This window comes from Tinamus guttatus, unplaced genomic scaffold (genome assembly GCF_059628265.1).
Source record: "Tinamus guttatus ecotype Peru unplaced genomic scaffold, ASM5962826v1 Tinamus_guttatus_pri_ptg000497l, whole genome shotgun sequence".
In the NCBI taxonomy this organism is placed as follows: domain Eukaryota; kingdom Metazoa; phylum Chordata; class Aves; order Tinamiformes; family Tinamidae; genus Tinamus; species Tinamus guttatus.
This window is the reverse complement of record NW_028289031.1, coordinates 2,284,211-2,303,422: the sequence shown is the minus strand read 5'-3', so window position 1 is coordinate 2,303,422 and position 19,212 is coordinate 2,284,211.

The following is a 19,212-nucleotide window of genomic DNA, read 5'->3' as shown; positions in this document are numbered from 1 at the left end:
ACCTGCCCCAGCACCCTCATAACACTATTGATTTCCTGTCTTCTCAAATGGCTCTGTGAGCAGAACACAGGCCTTCAAGAGGGAAGGACAGGAATTTTGCAGGGATTTTAGTTGCTGGTATGATGTTGAAGTCCCTGCCTGGGAGAGGGTGTACAAATCATGTCTGACAGAAATTCAGCCCACGGTTGGATTTCTGAAGCCTTAAGATCTCAGCAGCAAGTGACAAAAAGTGAATGCAGTCTAAACTGATGTTAATTGTCTGCCTGGTGTTATGATCTGAAATGCATTTGGAGTAAATATGAGATGGCATTAAAATTCATAGGAAAACTTGCTCTAACTCACTGTAGTTTGAACAATAGTAGGTTTACTTTTTTCCCCACATCTCCTGTCTTTTGAATCCTTAAATTGTTATAATACCAAGTGAACATTGAGATAAACTGCTGTTCAGATAATTCACTGTCAAAAATATTGAGCATACTTTAGCTGGATGGCAGTAGTAATGGTCTTTTCAAGTGCTGCTGCACGAAAGCTGAGCCTATCAAGACTTTTTGGCAGGCACTGCGTTTAACTTGTCATGTTATATATTGCAGCAATGCAGCTCAGGATCAGTATAAATCAACTTACAAGTCTGGAGGAAATGGGAGAATGTGCTGCTGCAGCCTGTTAGCAGCATAAGTGCCTAACAGAAGGTGGCAGCATTTTAACATTGTTCAGTCTTATTTATAAAAAAAAAAAAAAGGGGGGGGGGGGGAAGAGAGAGAGAATGAACCCAGCCTGCAAGTCCGGAAAGCTTCTCTTTACATTCAAGTGAGATTTACAGATTGCTGCTGTATTTTTGTGTTTGATGGATATATGTGGTTATAAACAGATAGGAGAGGGAAGTTTTGGTAACTCTTCAGTCCTCCTATTGCAGATGTTGGGAAGAAGCAAAGTAGATACTGGAGAGAAACAAAACAAAAACAAAAACAAACCAAAAACAAACAAACAAACAAACAAAAAGACTGTCCAAAGGTTCAGAAACATCTCGAGGGCAGTTTTGTGGTAACTCCATTGTAAAGAGTAAGAAAATGATGCAATCCCTAATGAGTGATTGGGATTTGGTCTCAATGCCAATTTCACAGAGGCAGATCTCCCTTGCTTCCAGGCATGTCACTCCCTGTATTGTCAGCTCTCATGTTCTCATCACAAGCTTTCTGTTATTTTTTTTTTCTGAAAAGCCCCAGCCTTTGATACTGGGCAGCTGCATGGGAACCCCAGTTTTCACTTTACCATCAACAGCAACAAAAACAGTAAGCTTTGAACCCTTGCGGTTACTGGGAAGAGTTGAAAAACATAACCACAATGTTCAAAATCACTCATTTCTCCCACAATGTTCAAAAAAAACCAAAAGGCAGAGCAGGAAGAATAGCAGAGTTTATATGAGGCAGGAAAAAAAAATAAGGTCATGAGGGTAGCTTAAAATAATAGATTGGAGGAGTGTGATTGACAACAGCATATTGCCAATAGTAAGCCTGGACTTTCCTCATTGTGGAAAGTCAGGCACGTCGCAGTGTACTCTGATAGGGGTGGAATTAAGTGCCAGGCTTAGCGCATAACTCTAAGCACAAACCGGTGTTGTTCATTTTGGTGAGATTACTTGCTGATTTACAGCTCAAGTCATTCGCTGAACTGAGTTCTTAGCTTGCTTAAGAGCTAATCCAGTGCCCAGCGCATTTTGATGGCAAAACTCTCAAAATCGTGTCATTGGTGCTCTTAAACAGCTTTTTTTTAAAAAAAAAAACAACAAAACAAAAACACCTCAGTGTGCTTTCAATAGTACTTATTTCATGCTTACTACTTCTCTAAATAGGTATGGATGGCACTCTGGAATATCACAATAGCAGCCACCACAGAGACTCTACGTGTTGCCACTAATTAATATCCAAATCCTCAAAGAACTGTAATACGCTGTTTCCAGTCTTTCTCTTCCAGTGGGTTTGTCTCTAAAATTAAGCAAAACTGGTAAGTCTCCCTGTGCAGTCTCCAAAATGGAGTTTCCAGATTTTTGGAAACACCTTCTCACTGTATTCGTCTTGGGAGTTTGATCACAAGGCAATTAAAGCCATGGGCAGATTACCAGGTGACAAACCGCTATGGGAGGAGTTAATCCCGAAGAGATGTGAAACCTCGCAGGAACCGAGATTTTGAGGGTTTAGTACAGATAACCCTGGACACAGACAGCCAGTCACACGGGCAAAAAGGTTTTTGGTAAATTGAGCCCCAGAAAGATTGAACGCCTCCCTGGGAGGCCTGGTGAACCGAGAACAGAGTTGTGGCACCTTTTGTTCCCAGGGCCAGCACAGGTTTTGCCGGCCGGTGATTTTACATTTCATTCCGAGCACTCATGTATTGTGCTTGATGGATGGAGCCGAATGTACACTGCTCAGGGATAGTGCTGGCTGCCAGGGTTTGCTGATGGGACTTCGTCTGGAGAACAGTTTGTGGAGAGAATGATTCAGCTGGAGGCAGATCAGTCACTCCAGGTTAGGCTGTAGAGTAAAGATCAATACAGGCATTTGCACACTTAGAAAATAGAAAGTTGTCCCTAATTTTTATGTTCTTCAGCAGACTTCCTTTCCTCTCTCCTTTGTTCCTTCCTTCCTTCCTTCCTCCCTCCTCCTTGTCGCTGTATTAAAATATCTGCAATGCCATAGTTCTGTCGAGCTTACAAATACCACATTTCATATTTTTGTCAAAGGGTTTTTATTATTTTTGCTGTTACTCCATGCATAAGGAATAAAACTTCATGCATGACTTCTAATATCATCATTAAGATCTTTATTAAAGTTCATTCCATCATAGCAGATGCATTTTAATTGCCGCTTCTTTTAGATCAGCTCTGCAGTACTGTTTATATTCCTTTAAATTAAACCCTTTCCTACTAATGGCAAGATCTGTCAGTCTTATTATAAGTAATGTATGAAAAGCAACCTATGAAATGTATCATCAAGAGCTGTAAATTAGATAGAAACAAAAAATGGATCTCAAAGGAAGCAGGTATACTTCATCAGGCTTTGAAGAAGCAGAGGATTTTATGCTTCTGCACATTCTAGGCTATCTCTTGTGTCACCTTTTGGTTAAAATTACTGATGGTATCAGCATAGAGATTTGTCTGAAGTGGCCTTTCAGGATTTGGCCCAACATAAGAATAATTTTCTCAATGTATTATATACTGTTTTTCTCAAAATTTAGATAACAGAGACCAGACCTATACTTGGACCAATTTCCCTTTCAGTTGCTTGTGAGCAGAAATTGGTATAGCTCTGTAAATGCCAGTTTATGGCATAGGAAGACACGCTGCAATTTGTTTTGGATGAAACAACCCAAACTTCATGCAGAATGAAGTTGATGGCACATACATGTAGGAGACAAGGCCTGATACAATGCCTACTCAGGGATCTATGGTAGATATTTATCTTTTAGTGGTAAAAGCTACCTCTTCCAAATACAGAGATAAGTGCATCCATCCAAATCCAGAGCTCCGAGTACTTCACTTATTTTTGTAACTTTAACACTTCTCTAGGACAGACTATTTGAGATATATGGCCCAGATCATTTTAAACACAGTGAAACCTGGGTAGATGTTGCTAACAGAATACACACAGAACCTTTTCTCAGTCACTGAACAAACAGTATTAAAAATTCATCCTTCTCATTGAAGGTAGATGATTTAGCTCAAACATACTCATGTTGTTACATTCTGCTCATACTGTGACATTATCTTTAGCTTCAATTCAATAGCAAATTTTTAAAGGTATAGAACTCTTTGAAGAAACGGAGCTCCTGAAGTTTGTACAGAAAGCTAGAGTGTACAAATCCTGGTTTTATAACCTGAAATTATAATTGTGGATAGAGCCATCCATGTATTAATTGAACTCATGGTCAGTGTATGAATAATGTCGCAGCGAGGGCAGATATTTAGGAAAATTTTGGTATGTATTTTCAAAAAAATGATTTAAGACCTGCCAAATATTGCAAAGTATATTGCTAGCTAGTGCTGGGGAAAATTTAGTCATTTATGAAGAGGCATTGGACAGTAGAAGCTCCTAGGGAATTTTCTATTAGAGATATTTCCCTGCTTCTCAAACCTGTAGTTTGGTTTGTTTCTTTTTAATGTATTTTAGTGTGAGCCTATGGATTTATAACAGGGTACTTGCTCTTGGATTTAAATCTATAATGATTGTTAAAGGACTCATGTAAAAGCAGCATAATGCCCTACTTCGGGAGCACCCCAGCACACACAATGGCAGGTTTGTAGGCATCTCTTCACCCTCAAAGCCAGAACCAGAGCAGTGTAGACAATATTAAAAACAAAAAAAGACATGAAAGGAAACAATAAACTGTTAAATTATAATTGTTCCTTTAGGTTGTCCTAAGATAAAAACAAATTTGGATCTTCTATGTTCTCAGGTTGTTTAGGACAACTAGCGCATAGAGGTCCTCCTCTGGGATAGAGAGACAGTGTGATCACTGAGGTGACATTACCACACAGAGTTGAGGGTTGCCTGCACTGGCCTGTCCCATGAGGAAAGCCCTTGAGAGGGACCAAAAGAAGCCTAGAGAAGTTCATTCTCCAGCTGTGCCACGCAATTTCAAATGATTTTTTTTTTCAAAAGGCTCATTTTGAATATCAGCGTAGACTGTAACTTTAACAAAGTCTTTAATTTTGAAACGATGTATTTGGTGGTGGCTTCATTATCCTTCATCTGTGGATAGGGCAGGATGGATAGGATAGGATGTGACTAATGCCCGCCAGGATGACTTATCACCAAAAGTCTATTCTTGTTCTCCAAGTATTTATTGACAAATCTAATTATGAAGCTATTTCCCACATGCCTAATCTCCTAAGTCTATTAATATTCTGCCTGATTTGTTTCTTATAAGCAAACAGATCCCTTTTTCAGAAGGACACGAGTGGTAAATCTATAAACTGAAGATGACTGTCTAATACGGACAGTGAGACTTTATGAATATCTGCAAAAGTTCCATTACTGCTATGCCTGGCTTTCACTCAAGTGAAATCATTTTGGCAGAGCTATGGTGGTAATTAGTGAGCACCAGTAAAATACAGTCAACACCTACCTACTTATGTCATGTTGCTCTAACACCGTATGGAGTTGATAAACAGAAGGAAAAGATCTGGGGAAAAATGAGAAAGTTTAACCTTTCTAGGCAGTGTGACTTAGTATATAAAATACAAGAAAGACATAAAATACCTTAGTTCTGCAGCTAACTTCACCATGGTTAGGTCAATCTTTGAGTAGTTGTGTCACCTGCTTGTGCCTTAGTTCTACCAATGTAAAATGAAGGTAAGCCTTCCTTATTTCCATGGTCAAATTTTGCTAGAAGGTAAGCTTGTTTTAAACAAGACAAGTTTCTGACGTTGTAGCCCCATCTGCATTTCAAAGGTAAAATAAGATATCAGGAAGATTTCAGGTAGGGGTAAAGTTCAGTAGCTAAGGGTAATCTCTAATGGAAAGTGACTGGATGGGGCTGCTGGCAAATTCACAAGGCTTTCTGTCTGCTCTGTCAATAGAAATCAGGGGATAGGGTCATTTTCAGCCAAACAGCAGCATCCTGCTTACCGCACTGTTAGCTTCAGTGTATCATTCATGGAGACAGCTGGCAGCTTTGCTATAGTAGAAGAAGCATCAGTGTAAGCACTTGGTTTCTCACCCACTGGGAGAAAGATTATAAATTATCAGGGACTAAAGCCAGTAGTTTCTTTACAACTTTAGAGAAGTTTAAGTCTGTTTATAACAATACTAGTGGGATTTGCTTGATTTTATTTTTTGAAGCTCATGCTCAATCACCTCACTGTTTTCACTAAGGGAATATAAAACTGCATAAATCTGATTTGTTTCTCTCATTTGACAATGGATCCATACATTCCCTATGATTTTATAAGCAGAGGTTTTATTTCCCATATATATGACTGGGCTACTTTCCCTTGTCTTCCCAAGTCTAGATTTGCTATGTTTTACTTTGGTAATATAGCATTAACTTCTGAGAAACTATCAGCAGTGCCTTGGTGGAGTGGACAGGAGAAGTGTAATTGAACATGCAGATATTCCCTTTGCTTACTACAAAAAGCCTGCAAACCTGATGCATTATAGAGGCACGGAAGAATCATGTCTCTGTTACAGTAAATTGGAAGGGAACATTATATATATGTGTGTGTGTGTGTATGTGTCTGAATATATACATGTACATATATATAATATATATGTGTGTGTGTGTGTCTGTGTGTGTGTATTAATTGAGGCAGCTGAGCAGAGCTAGGACCCTAAGGTGGTTGCTAGTTTGAAAGCTTTCAGCTGAAACAAAACAGAAATGCATAGCATAATGCCTTACAAAATATTCTGAGCTGGAGCAGGCAAACCTATACTAAACTATTGTTTTTGTACAACTCCATGAATCTCTCTTCAAAGGTGCAAAAATATCTGGTTACAACCGCAAAAAAATATAAATGGTTACAGATTTGGTTAACAGGTTTGGTTGTCATCACAGCTGCCACTTAAGTGAGAATTAAAAGACACATAGCAAAGCAAAGGCACATGCAGAGTGACTCAGGACTTGTTCCAAATTTGTCTGGATATTTTTTGAGAAAGGATATAATGTGGATGAATGAATACAGCATCCTGGAAGGGGAGAAAAGGGAGCATTAGCATAGCTGAAGTAGCCACGGTTTGGGATTGCCTAGTGAAATCTGGAGGATAGGATTTAGGCCAAGCTGAGAGAGGCTGGCAGCTGTAAACTGAGAATCTTTAGTTGTGGAAAACAGAGACCAAAGATAGTCTTGTAAGCAGAAAGAACTGGGTAACCTAAATTATCCTGCTACTGTTATCAATTCATGACTTAAATAACATTTGGGACCAATATTTGGGTTAGGCGCTTAGGCCAGGAGAGGTGGCAGGTCAGTTCTTGCATACTTGAAGGATACTGGAATAGCTGGAAAAGTGGGGTAAAGCTCGGGAATCTGCAGTCTGTTCATAACAGAGATACAAAATATAAACCACCACCAGCCTTCCCTGCTCCTAGATTTCTGGCTGAGTAGCAGAGTGTGGCATGTGACTTGTTTCCTGGTCAGCGCCGATCTAGACGGACTGGATTGTTTTCTCTGAGTCACTTTCAGGGCTGTATATATTTCTTATAAGTCATCTTTGTCCTTTAGTTCTCAGAAATGTTATTTTTATAACCTGGGAAGACTCAGTACAAGACTTCTGGATGACAGCTCCTTCACAAGAATTATGCTTTATTTACAACAATTCCTGAGAGTAGAAACGGTTTTAAACAGACTACCTATCTCACAACAAACACACAGTCGGTGTTTTAAATAGCAGCAAATCAATTTTTTAAGAATGGGCATCGAAGGAGTTCCTTGAGGAAGAAATTAGCAGCTGTCAGAAAGCAATTTGTCTTTTCGAAAGCTAGAGCTGGAGCTGAAAGTGCACCCCAGGCAAAGAGAAGGGATTCGCTGAGGAAAAGCCCAAATCATCACATGAAATGTTTCCTAAACAGAGGCTTGCTTGTCACAGACTCTGCGATCCCACAGCTTCATTGTAAAGGTCACTAGCTTTGGGTATTTTTAAGTTATGCACACCTTTACTTCCCTGAACAAACCTAAGGATACTTCGGGGGAAGGGCTGTGAGGAAAACTGGCCATAGTATCCCGTTAATTCTTCCAGCTTGAAAAAGAGATTAACTTTAACCCTACCCAGATTTCACTTGCACCTTCCTGCCTGTACATTTTGCTAATAAAATGTGAAGTGCTATATCTCTAGGGTAGATGAAACACAGTAGACATAAACCACTGATTAGATTTTAAGATGCCTCATATCAACAGCAATCATGTAACGAAAACCTATATCTTCAAGGATGAAAACTATTAGTGTTATGTTTTTCTCTGGATTAGGAAATTTGTTCCTATCAGAGGTTTGTCTCGGAATGGGTCAGATCTTAGATGTCAGAACTACTAACACAGATTTTAGAAATACTGTTTATGCTTATTTTCCTGGCTTCTCTAGAACTAATGCTTCAAGGCTCATGTTGTACTACCTCATTTTCAAGTTGCATATTACACTCTTTTCAAAGCAGTTTCAAAGTAGTTTTGCAGGTCTGATGGCATGACTGACCTGAGCTCAGTTTCTTTGTGATGCTACTGTATCCATTCCTATTTCTGGGATCTGTCGGACTGTGTTCTTCATGGTGGTATCCAAGTCACCAAGCCATTTGATGTTTCACAGCTCTGACTTCAGCAGATAAAAATGAAATCTTTTTATTCAGTTCTCTCTTTGTCAGCAGTAACAGAAGGTTGTTCTGCTCTATGTTTTGTTGCTCCATACCTTATATTTTCTTGCCCCTTGAATTATTAGAGCAAAAGGCTCAAGTTACTGTGGGATGAACAGTCACCATTTGTCAGCTGTGGAAATGGGCTCCATTTATACTTCATGATGACTTAAGCTAATGTGTTTTACTTTGCAACTGGGGCAGACTAGCAGTGTATGCTGGACAGTTTTGTTGGGTCTGTTGACAGGCCAAAGCTTGTTAAGCTGTTAGAACTGAGTTAGAACTCAACTATGTGGCTGGGTCCAAAATTCCAGGGTGAGTGTCTATGGATGTATGGTTAACATCCGGCAATTCTACTCAAAGCAAAGATCTTTTCACATGTATTTGTGGATGTCGGAGCTTTGGCAGAAGCCGCTGGGAGTCTGACCGACATCTCGAAGCAGGGGTCATTTTTTTTTCCAGCCTGAGGAGACATCCTGCAGAAGCTGGTAAAGTGAAGCTGTGATGTTTCAGTTCTTCCCATAAAGTTAGCATAAAATAAGAAGGTCTTGATTTTTTAAAAAAAATTATTTTTAACCAAGTTGAGGAGAGGATGAGGCTTGACAGTAAGGGAGGAAAGTAACAAAAGTAGAAGCAGTAAAATAATTATATACCTGACAATTCTTTTCTTTCTTGTTAAAGTCTCACCCATTTTTTGTCTCTGAAAAGTTCATTTAAAGCTGTCTCTCCTGTGCAATAAGAAAAATAACAGTTCATTCAAAAGTATAATACAAATCCTAGAATGTTTTCAAATTTCCCTCTTTTGTATGTTTTGAGATTGACAACTATATAATTAGGAATAACAAAGAGATAAGGGAATTAACAAGATTTAGCAAATTAGGCAACTTAGGGTAGCAGAGGGAAAGAAGTCAAGGGCAGAAACTAAATGAATCCTTGGAATTACTAGTCTGAGTTGTGCAGACATTGTCTGAACCAATATTTTAAGAGCTGAACAATCACAAAAATCTATGTAGAAAATCTGCTAAGTCCTATAGCAAAGTGTTGTCTCTTGAGGTCAAAGGGGAGATATTGAGTCAAGAATCTAGCCCTGCTATCTCATCTGTCATTTGTACAAGAGAGATACACAGTGATCCCTCCTGGAATGGCAGCAGAAAACTTCTGTTTCCGGGGGACATTTCAAAAGTGGCTTCTTTGGCTTTTGTTTTGTTTTGTTTTGTTTTTCTTTTGTTTTTCCCAGAACACATATGTGAAGGCATGACAGAAATACCCAGTGCTACATTATAGTAAAGTGTGTGCTCTATGTTCTCTGCTTTCTGTGCTTTCTGTGGAGAATGTAGACATGTCCATATGTCATCTCAAGGTTTTATTCAGGCAGACCCAGTGAAAGTGTGAACACTTTGCTTTAGAGAAGTAAAGAACAACAGAGAATCTTCACTTCTTCATATGATCCTGGAGAATATATAGATATATGAATATCTTGATATATATAGATATCTATATTATTATATATATAGATATCTCCATTCATTCTCTTCTCAATCTATTCTTCTTTTTTGTCATTTTCTCTAATTCTCTCTCCTTCAAATATGCATTCCTCTGATTTGTTAATTTGTAGAAATCCTGCTTTTCCATTTATTTGTCAAAACCTCTGAGCTTATTTAACCAACTTATTCATTCTGGGTCTATTTCACAGATACCCACCTATCATTAAAGGGAATTTGAAAAGCCCGCAGAAAAGGGATGTTAGACATTTAAGACCGAAGAAGAATAGATGAAGATTCCTGTGGCACAGAGTAAGATTTTCACTGGAATCATTGCAAGCCTACAAGTATGATCATCTGCCTCTTGTTATTTCATAATGTTATATCATATCTAAGCAGATGATCAAACAATTCTGAGTTACTTTCAAAAGTTTTTCCATAATTCTGAAGATATATCAAAACAAATGTAAATGAGAACAAAAATCTTGATTCAGTAACCAAATTTTCACCACAAGGAGGAGGAAATAAAAGCCCATGTTTTCTGACCAGGTAAACGTAAGTCCTCACAAAGATGTTCTGCTATTGAGTGTTTACTGAAACAAAAAAGTGGGGAACCCTCTCAGAAAACCCCTTCCTGCTCCTTTGTGGAAATACAAAAACTGCTCCTTCACTGGAAGCCCCACTGAGTTAAGCCATTTAGTTCAATTCAGTCTAACCACTTTTCCATTGCTCTAAATTCCGTTTGAGCTTAACTCAGTTTCTAATCAAATTGAAGTGGAAAAGCACAGATGAAAACACATGACATACCTGCATGATTTTTAGCACTGGTGTGACTAAATTTGAAGCCCCAGAAGAAGACGGAAATGCTGAGTCTTTAGTCAGATCTCCATGAATGCTGCACAGAAACAGCAAATTATAGTTCGTATCTCATTGTGGGGCACTGGCTCCAGATCAGAATAATTTCTTTTAAAACACAAGAACAGAGGACTTGCTATTATTTCGCTGTTATTTTCTCTGTTCCTTTGTCATCCCTTTCATAGCGCTCCCTGCTAACTTTTTTGCCATTATACTTTGAGACATCCTTTTTATGTACATCAGAGTTAGACACCTATTTAATCCTTTTTATAAGCGCTTCTATAAAAATTCCTGTACATATAGCAGATGCACATGAGCTGCCAGGATGAATGGACTGTAGACACAAAACTGTCATCACATCTCTCATAGCGGGAGTTCTCCACACAGTACGACAGCATGGCTCCTTGCCAGTGCTTAGCCAAAGTTATGAAGCATGCATTTCTTTCTGTCTTTAGGATATTTTACTCTCACTCCTTTTGCCATCCTGCCTGGGACTTAAATAATTGTGGGCCAGATCTGCTCCCCAGTGGTTCCCTGATTCTCCAGCTGCTGCTTTGGTCCCTGCGTAAGAGAGAGCAGCTGTGCTCATGGCGTAGCTTCATTCTTCACCTACCCAAGGCAGGGCACTGAAGGGGTTGCAGGAGAAGCTGGCTCTGTTGGCTTCACAGCAGAAATGCTCAATCCCAGCAGCTGCAAACAGATTTGGGGCCTTTTGCTTTTTTTCCATAATGATCCTGGTACTGTGCCTCTTACATTGGACTGATGCAGGCAGACAACTCCCAGAAGCTGCTGGCTTTATCATTTAAACAAGCTGACTTCTTGATTGCTACTTTCTAAAATTAGCAGTGTTCTGGTGCTTTATTAAGTTTACTATATCCTCTAACATCCCAGATACTCCATCAAAAATAACTTTTAAAATGACCTAATGAATTCCTCAACATAATTAATGCTTCATTTGAGGCTGGCTCAAAGTATTTCTAACATGTAAAGTTTCCATATGTTAAAAAAAAAAAAAAAAAGACAAAGGACAACCAATCCACATAGCTACAGCTGCCAAGCGTAGGATTAATTAATCCTATCTATGATGTTCCTGGCTTCAGGACATTCCTTGGCCTTGATTTGTGAAGGAATAGAGTTACGGGAAGCTTGCAGAATTTCTTGTAGGAAGGTCTCATTTGTGGTGAAGAATCTTAGTTTCATCACTTTTTCAATAGGAATTTGGCCACAAACTCACTTGGGCACATTTGATAAAGTTGTTATGACTTACTCTTCAGCAATCCAGAAATGATTCCTTTTGGAAAAAAATGGTATTGGCTCAAGACATTTGTTACCTCTGTTAAAACTAAGGTTTTTGTGTACTTCACATGCTAGATTTGCTCTAAACTAAACGTGTATTACTTCAGTTCCAGTTACAAGTTGTAGTCCAGCTGCTTGGGTAATCCAAAATATCATTATTTTTTACACAGCTATAATGTTGCGAAGGAATGCATCACAGCTGCCAGGTTTCACTGCTGGTGATTATATCTGAAATGGTAGAATTGAACCTCAGTCATAACTGATAATTGATCTGAGTCAGGTCCTTAATCAAACAACATGTCTAGACAAAATTCTTGTTCACTTTTCACATCAAAAATTGGCGGGAGTATCCTCAAAGTTGAGCAGTTCTTGTATCAGTCATTACATTTACAGCTTTATCATCAGTGTGGAGAAGTGGGTAACTAGCAGTCTTGGCAGAGAGAAGGAAATGTAATCTGCAGCTCCACAGCCTATGAGTATACTATATATAGTAGTACATATTCTCATGAAGAACCGCATTAAGAACCTGATTAATGCAGAAGGAAAAGCCTTCTGTCCCAGTGGCTGAGAGCTGGTTCTTGAATCCCAGGGAAACTCACTGTTTCCTGCTGTATTTGAGCATCTGTGCCATAGCTCTGGCCCTTTTAGGAGGCAGTGGCATCGTTCCTAGGACAGCGTCACACAGACTGAAGCACAGTCTTTTTTTTTTTTTTTTTCAACAAAATTGAATTCTGTAGAGCTTTCAATAGTATCGTGAGGTATAATGATAAGGACCGTGGACTAAAACAAATAAAACATAGTGTGAAAAATAAATGAAAATAAATAAATAAATAAATAAATGAAAACATGCTCACAAACACACAATAGTCATTTTCTAAGCTAGTAAGGCAAACAGTCACTATGACAAAACTGTCATTTTTTTTTCTAACCAACTTTGGCAAATGTTCACTTTGTGAGCTTAAATATTCTATATTCAGTTGCTCCAAAACGCTACTCTTTTCATTTGTTACTATTATTGTTCTAGGTACAATATGCGCAGGCATTTCCCAGGAAAAAACTAGGCCAGAATCTGTTGCATTGCCTGCTTTGCCCATGAAAATTTTGACATGGGTTCCTTTTAACAATTATTATGGTATGGAGCAGGGTTTTAAGATAATCTGCCTTTTCACACCTCCATGTAAAGCCACTCAAATCTCCCAATGTCTTTGTGAAATTTAGTGGCAAAAATGAAAACAGCCACTATTGAGTACTTACTACAAACTAGATCTTTTGAAGTTTCCACCCATACTAATTTTTTTCCAGGAGCACTTAGAGGTGACTGGGATTTTCCTCTGGGATTTTCCTTTGACCGTAGTGTTGCAGTATGCTAGCACCAGAGGCCCATGTGGGCAGAAGCTGTTTGATGAGATGAGGGATGAGTGGTTCAGCAAGGAAGTGCAACTAGGATTTGTATCTGTGATAAGGAGGTAAGAATAAAGAGGTAGATAAAGAGGTAAGAATTGAGGCCAGAGACTAAGGAACGTGTAACTTATGGGAGATGCAGATCTGAGGTGTGTAGTGGAGGAAAAGTGTATGTAAAGGGACAAAATGGAGAAAAGAGACCCAGGAGGAATTAATCCTGAGAGGAGGGAGGAAGAAGAATAGAACTAAATTGAAAAAAAAAAAGTCAGAAAAAGGCTGAAGCAATAGTACTGGATAATGGGATGGAGGAAAAAGGAAAGGAGAGAGAGCTGGTGAGCAAGGAGTATGGGACCGAGATGCTTGAAAAGCTGATATTGGTCCTGGCCAGGTCCCAGGTGGGTGTAGCACAGATGAGAAGCCAGTGAATAGGAAAAACTTAGTCAAAAATGGGCAGTTTGCAGCAGTCAAAGCAGATGGGAGGGACTGGGTAGGAATGTTAAGGGGCAGAAGAGGGAAGATGGGATGGAAGGATCTGAAGCTCTGCAACACACTTCCTTCCACAGCCACTGAGGTTAGGAAGCAAATGCAGCATTCAAATATAATACCCTCCCCACCCCCACTCCCCCTAAAATAATGCATATGTATACATATACATATACACATATGCACTTACCCTTCACAGAATGGAGTTTTTGAAGAGTTATAATCACCTGGTGCTTCACTGCTCCTCTGGCAGAAAAGCTTAATTCTCTCATTTCCCAAATTTTGCAGCTTCATATTCTTAAATGTTGCTTTTTATGCCTGTGCTTGTGCATACATGTGTGTGTGCATGCACATTCACAATCACAACCCTGTGTATGTGTCAGTGCATATATCGGTTCCCTAATGCTGTCCACTCAACACGCTGATTTATACATATATCTAATTTGTATCTAAATGTAGATGTACACTAGAATGAAGTAAGGTGCAGGAATTTTTATGATGGAGATAATTTCCAGGATACAGGATTATTCTGCAAGTAAGGGTAAACATGTTAGTTATGATACAGATATCGAACATAATTGCTTATGTTGTCGTCTGTTTCTTAATCATTAGTCTCCAAATGAACTGAGCTTTTCTGGCAATCACCAGATCTGCCTTTAACCTATGAAAATATCCCTTCCACATGGGAAATTTGTGCAATTACTATTTCATAAACTAGGAGATAAATTTTTAATTTGGTAAACTTTTGAGAAAACAGTATTTTGTCTGGAATTAATGGTCTTTTAAAAGATATGTTTATATCACAAATAGCTCATAACATCAACAGAAATAAAGGGTTTTCCTTAGCCACCGTGGTAAACAGCTTGCATGTAATCATATTGGATAGGTGAGTTTTACTGCTATTCTGCATCCAAAATCCTGATTGGAATTGTGTCATCTAGGTTATTGCTTTCTGGATATTTCTGCAGCTCTTTTCCCTCGGATCTTGGCCAACGCAGTAGGTTAGACATTAGTTGTTCGTTTTCCAGTACCCTTGGCTTCAGCAAAATGTATTTTAGCAGGAGCTTCACTACCATTTTCTTTCCAGGCATGGAAACATCCCCCTCCCAGTGACAACCACACTGAGAAGTGAAAAGCTGAAATTCCAAAAGGAAATTAGTTGGGCAAGAATCCATGGGGCAGGTGGTGGAGTGAAGCTTAGTAATGAATTTGGACATGCGAAACCCAAAACTGAATTGGACTTTCCCGCCTCAGGAAAAGGGAAGAATTTATGACATCACGGTCTGGCAGTAGCCTTTTTGAATGACATAGATATTTAAATGTAGTATATTGCCATTTTCAGGAACACTTACCTATGTTCCTCCTCAAGTCATACTTCACACTGCTGGCATTTTAGCAGTGTGTTATTTAACAGCCTTGTGAAATGAGAGTGTAAATATTTCAATAGGGTTTGTTACATGACTTCTATGCTATTTTGCCAGAAAATGTAGCTTGTGGGCCTGTTTTTGTGAACCTATTCCTCTAGAAGCTCAACTGAAATCTTTCCATGGGGGAAAATGAATAGCTGTAAGGCATTGCATTTAGGAATCATCCTTGAACAAAGCTTATTATAAGTAATCACTTAAAATGTAATACGATGTATTGGTAGCAATATTGCCTCAGCTGTGAATTATATTTTACATCTTTTTTGTTACCAATATTTTGTGAAAACATCAGTTTTCTTACATTTATTTGAAATTATTTATGATGAAGGAATATATCTATGATTTTTTTTTATTTTTATTTTTTAATATCTTAGCTTTAAACTCTAATTCTCTGGCTTAGTGATGACTTGGAGTATGAGGCTGTTCCTGGACAGAATAAGTGCCATTCCTAGATTCAAAGCATATGCTACAAATTCTCATGTGAACAAATACAGAATTGGATTTATTTGACCATTTGCCAATATTTGTTTAAAATGAATGATATTCATGAACTTTCCTGCCACAAAGTACATTCACTGCAACATGGGTGTATGGCCTGGGACTGATCCATTCGCCCTCATTAAGGCACCAGGCTTTCTGTAATACAAAGCAGATTGGGAACAACTGTGCTACAATATTAGTGGAAAATAAACACAAGCTAAGTGAATTCATTAAAAATATTAAACAAACATTTGCACAAAATCTTCTGCAGTATTTGCCCACCTCTTATTCGAACCACTGACCTAGAAGGAAATGCTTGAAGCCAAATGGGACTTGAAACCATTTACATCATTGTTCTTGTCCTAATAACCTTGTAGATTTATTACTTTCAGAGCATTTTATTGTTGTTTGCTCACTACCTGGAGCTTTCTGAACTCATTATAGTTGCCATTATTCTATATTCCTATATGAGAAATGTTCATCTGCTTTTCTGGTAATCCTGCAACATTTCCCATAATATTTCCATATATCCTATATTCCATACTTTGTATTAGAAATAAATGGTATAATAATAAGCTGTAAACCTTATTGTCAATCATTTGTGTGAATAACAATTGTTCTGCATTTGAAAGTGCACAAAAAATTACTAATAATCAGCACCTGTGAAAAACAGACATTGGGTGCTGTTGGTCTCCTTTGTAGCAGAAGACATCTTCATTTGCATTTGCATCTTTTTTCTATGCTGCTTGCACAAAGGGAAGAGCAGACTCTGTGATTACTACTACATTTGCAGTCCTACAGGATGATTGGAGGCTTTTACCATTAAAGGTTTTATTGCATTTCGTTTGCAAAGTCCTGTGTAATAAGCACTTTCTGAAGCAAGGAGGGCAATTTGGGCTTAGAAGAAGCAGAAGTTCATTGGTAAGGACAGGACTTTTCAGCTTAATCTTCTTTGAAGGCCATGGCCAAATCCCTTGGAGTTGTATGAACATGATAGGAGCAGAATGCCATATCTGAAGGACTGCGGGTTTTCCAGGAAATACCTGGTTGAATTTAGGCCAACATGAAAGCGTTACCGAGCAGGTCTTGAGTCAGTCTGCCTTGCAAACCCACAGAGGGATGCTTTGAGTGGAAGTATCTACCTATGGTTACTGCACTTGGGAGCAGTGACAGTATGTAGGGGCAGATTTATAGATTTCTTTCAGAAGAGATTTCTTTCAAGAGAACACTCCTATTTAGGAATGTTCAAACACTCCTAAATAAAATACCAGGTAAGACACCACTTTGGGAAAACAGGCATTTTATCGGGAGTACTCATTTCTCTGCCCGTCTCCACCTATCTTCTCTGCTGAATGACAATAAGCATTTGGCAGCAATTTCATTTGAGAAATAAACAACCTTTAACACCTTGCTAAGGGTAGAAGTGAGAGGCCCAGGAAAGGAATATGGAAAAGTATAAACCTTTGCTGTAACAGGGACTTACACCAAGTTTCAACTGAGACATTACAGATGTAGTTTTTTTTTTATTCTCTTCTCTTTTCCCCACCACAGAAAGTGTTGAGACATTTCTAAGACCTAGCATTTGTTTTGTTTCTACAAAACACTCACTTGAGGAGCCACTTACTTTCTACAGAATTGCATAAAGCTTTCCATAATGGATAGAAGTTGATACTTACCTTGGGACACATTAGACACTTTTCTGCTGGCTTGTATTTGGACCCAATTTGTGAATAAGAAAGCAATGATATTTGCAGGAGGGAGAATTAAAAGAGAATGTCTTTTACATCAGAAGGAAATTACTTTTCAGACAGATTCAGTCTTGGACATCCTGCCTCTGGCCTGAAACTGGAAATATTCTGAAATTGTCTTTCTATTTAATGTAGGTTCAAACATATCAGTCGATAGACTACATGAAGGTTATTGTGTTAAAGGACAGAGTGCAATGATAGGCAAGGTGTTACGTATTTACCTATGCTCCAAGTACAGGATACAAACTTCTTTTGGCAGGATGACCTGCAACTACAGGTGCTAATACGTAGAGGGGTAATAAAGAAAAAAATCTATGCACTTATGGACTTTTTTACCTATAATTCAATAGCTAAACTGGCTTAGCATTGTTGCCCTTGTTTCAAAGAATGACTTGTCACAGAATGGCTGAGGTTGGCAGGGAGCTCTGGAGATTGTATAATCCAAACCCCCTGCTGAAAGCAGGGACAACTAGAGCATGTTGCCCTGAACCATGGCCTGTTGGGTGTTGATTATCTCCGAGGATGGATATTCTACAAGTTCTCTGGGCAGCTGCTACAGTGTTTGGCTATCCACACGTTAAAAATATTTTTCCTTATATTTAAATGGAATTTCCTTTGTTTCAATGTACGCCCAATATTTCTCATCCTGTTGCTCTCCATCCCTGTGAAGAGTGAGGCTCTTTTTTCTTTACTTCCCCTCCCTTTCAGTTACTTATACATATTGATAAGATCCCCCTGAGTCCCCCTGAGAAAGCTCCATCCTGGATAGCCCCAATTCTCTCAGCCTCTCCTCCTAAGAGAGATGCTCCAGGCTCTTGATCATGTTTGTGGCTCATTACAGGACTTGCTCCAGTAATTCAGCCTCTTGTACTGGGGAGCTCAATACTGGTCCCAAAACTCCAGATGTGTGTGTCTTAGCAGGGCTGAGTAGAGGGGAAGGATCACCTGCCTCGCCTGTTGGCAAGGCTTTTCTTAAGGCAGCCAAGGAGGCTTTTGATCGTGTGTCTTTAAAAGCTGAGGGGAATAACACATAGACCTCTCACATTAGTGCTATTTGACTTTTTTTTTTCCTGGACCCTGGACTATGTTGAATATGACCTATGTAGGGCACTCGCCTCATGCATTTCCATAGGCATCGTTGCTACTGTGGTGCTTTGCATCACTAGGAACTAGATGTGTGTTGGACAATATTTAGAGAAGAATTTATAGGCAGGAATGTTCACTGCTATTAGGCAAAACAGTGCAGAATGAGTTTTTTTTGAGTGCCAGAGCAGCTCAGCAACAAAGGTGTCTGTGAGCTCCTCTGCAGTGAATACTCTGGAATATGGTATAGCCGGGCAGTTATGGCAATATATTTCTCAGCAAGAGCAGTCTCTGTCCACATCTCTACACATGTGTAAGCACACTCTGGGAAGGGTAACGAACTGCTCCGTAGGGGAATTCTCCAGAAAGTTCATTTTCCAGTCATCTCCAGTAGGTTTTCCTTGGTGAAGGAATTATTTGCTCAGTGTGCGTACTACAATGCTATTGTCTGGCAAAGCCTGCACTTGCCTCAGCTGTCTCTGCTGCTCTGCGCCTGCATGCAGCCTGCGTGATCTCCTCAACAAGGCACCCTGCTGCCTGTCAGGACAAAACCCATTGCCAAAATTCCTTCCACCAACTCTCATACCCTGCATCTGCCTTTTTTTCCCCTTTTGCTCCCTATCCCAAAATGTG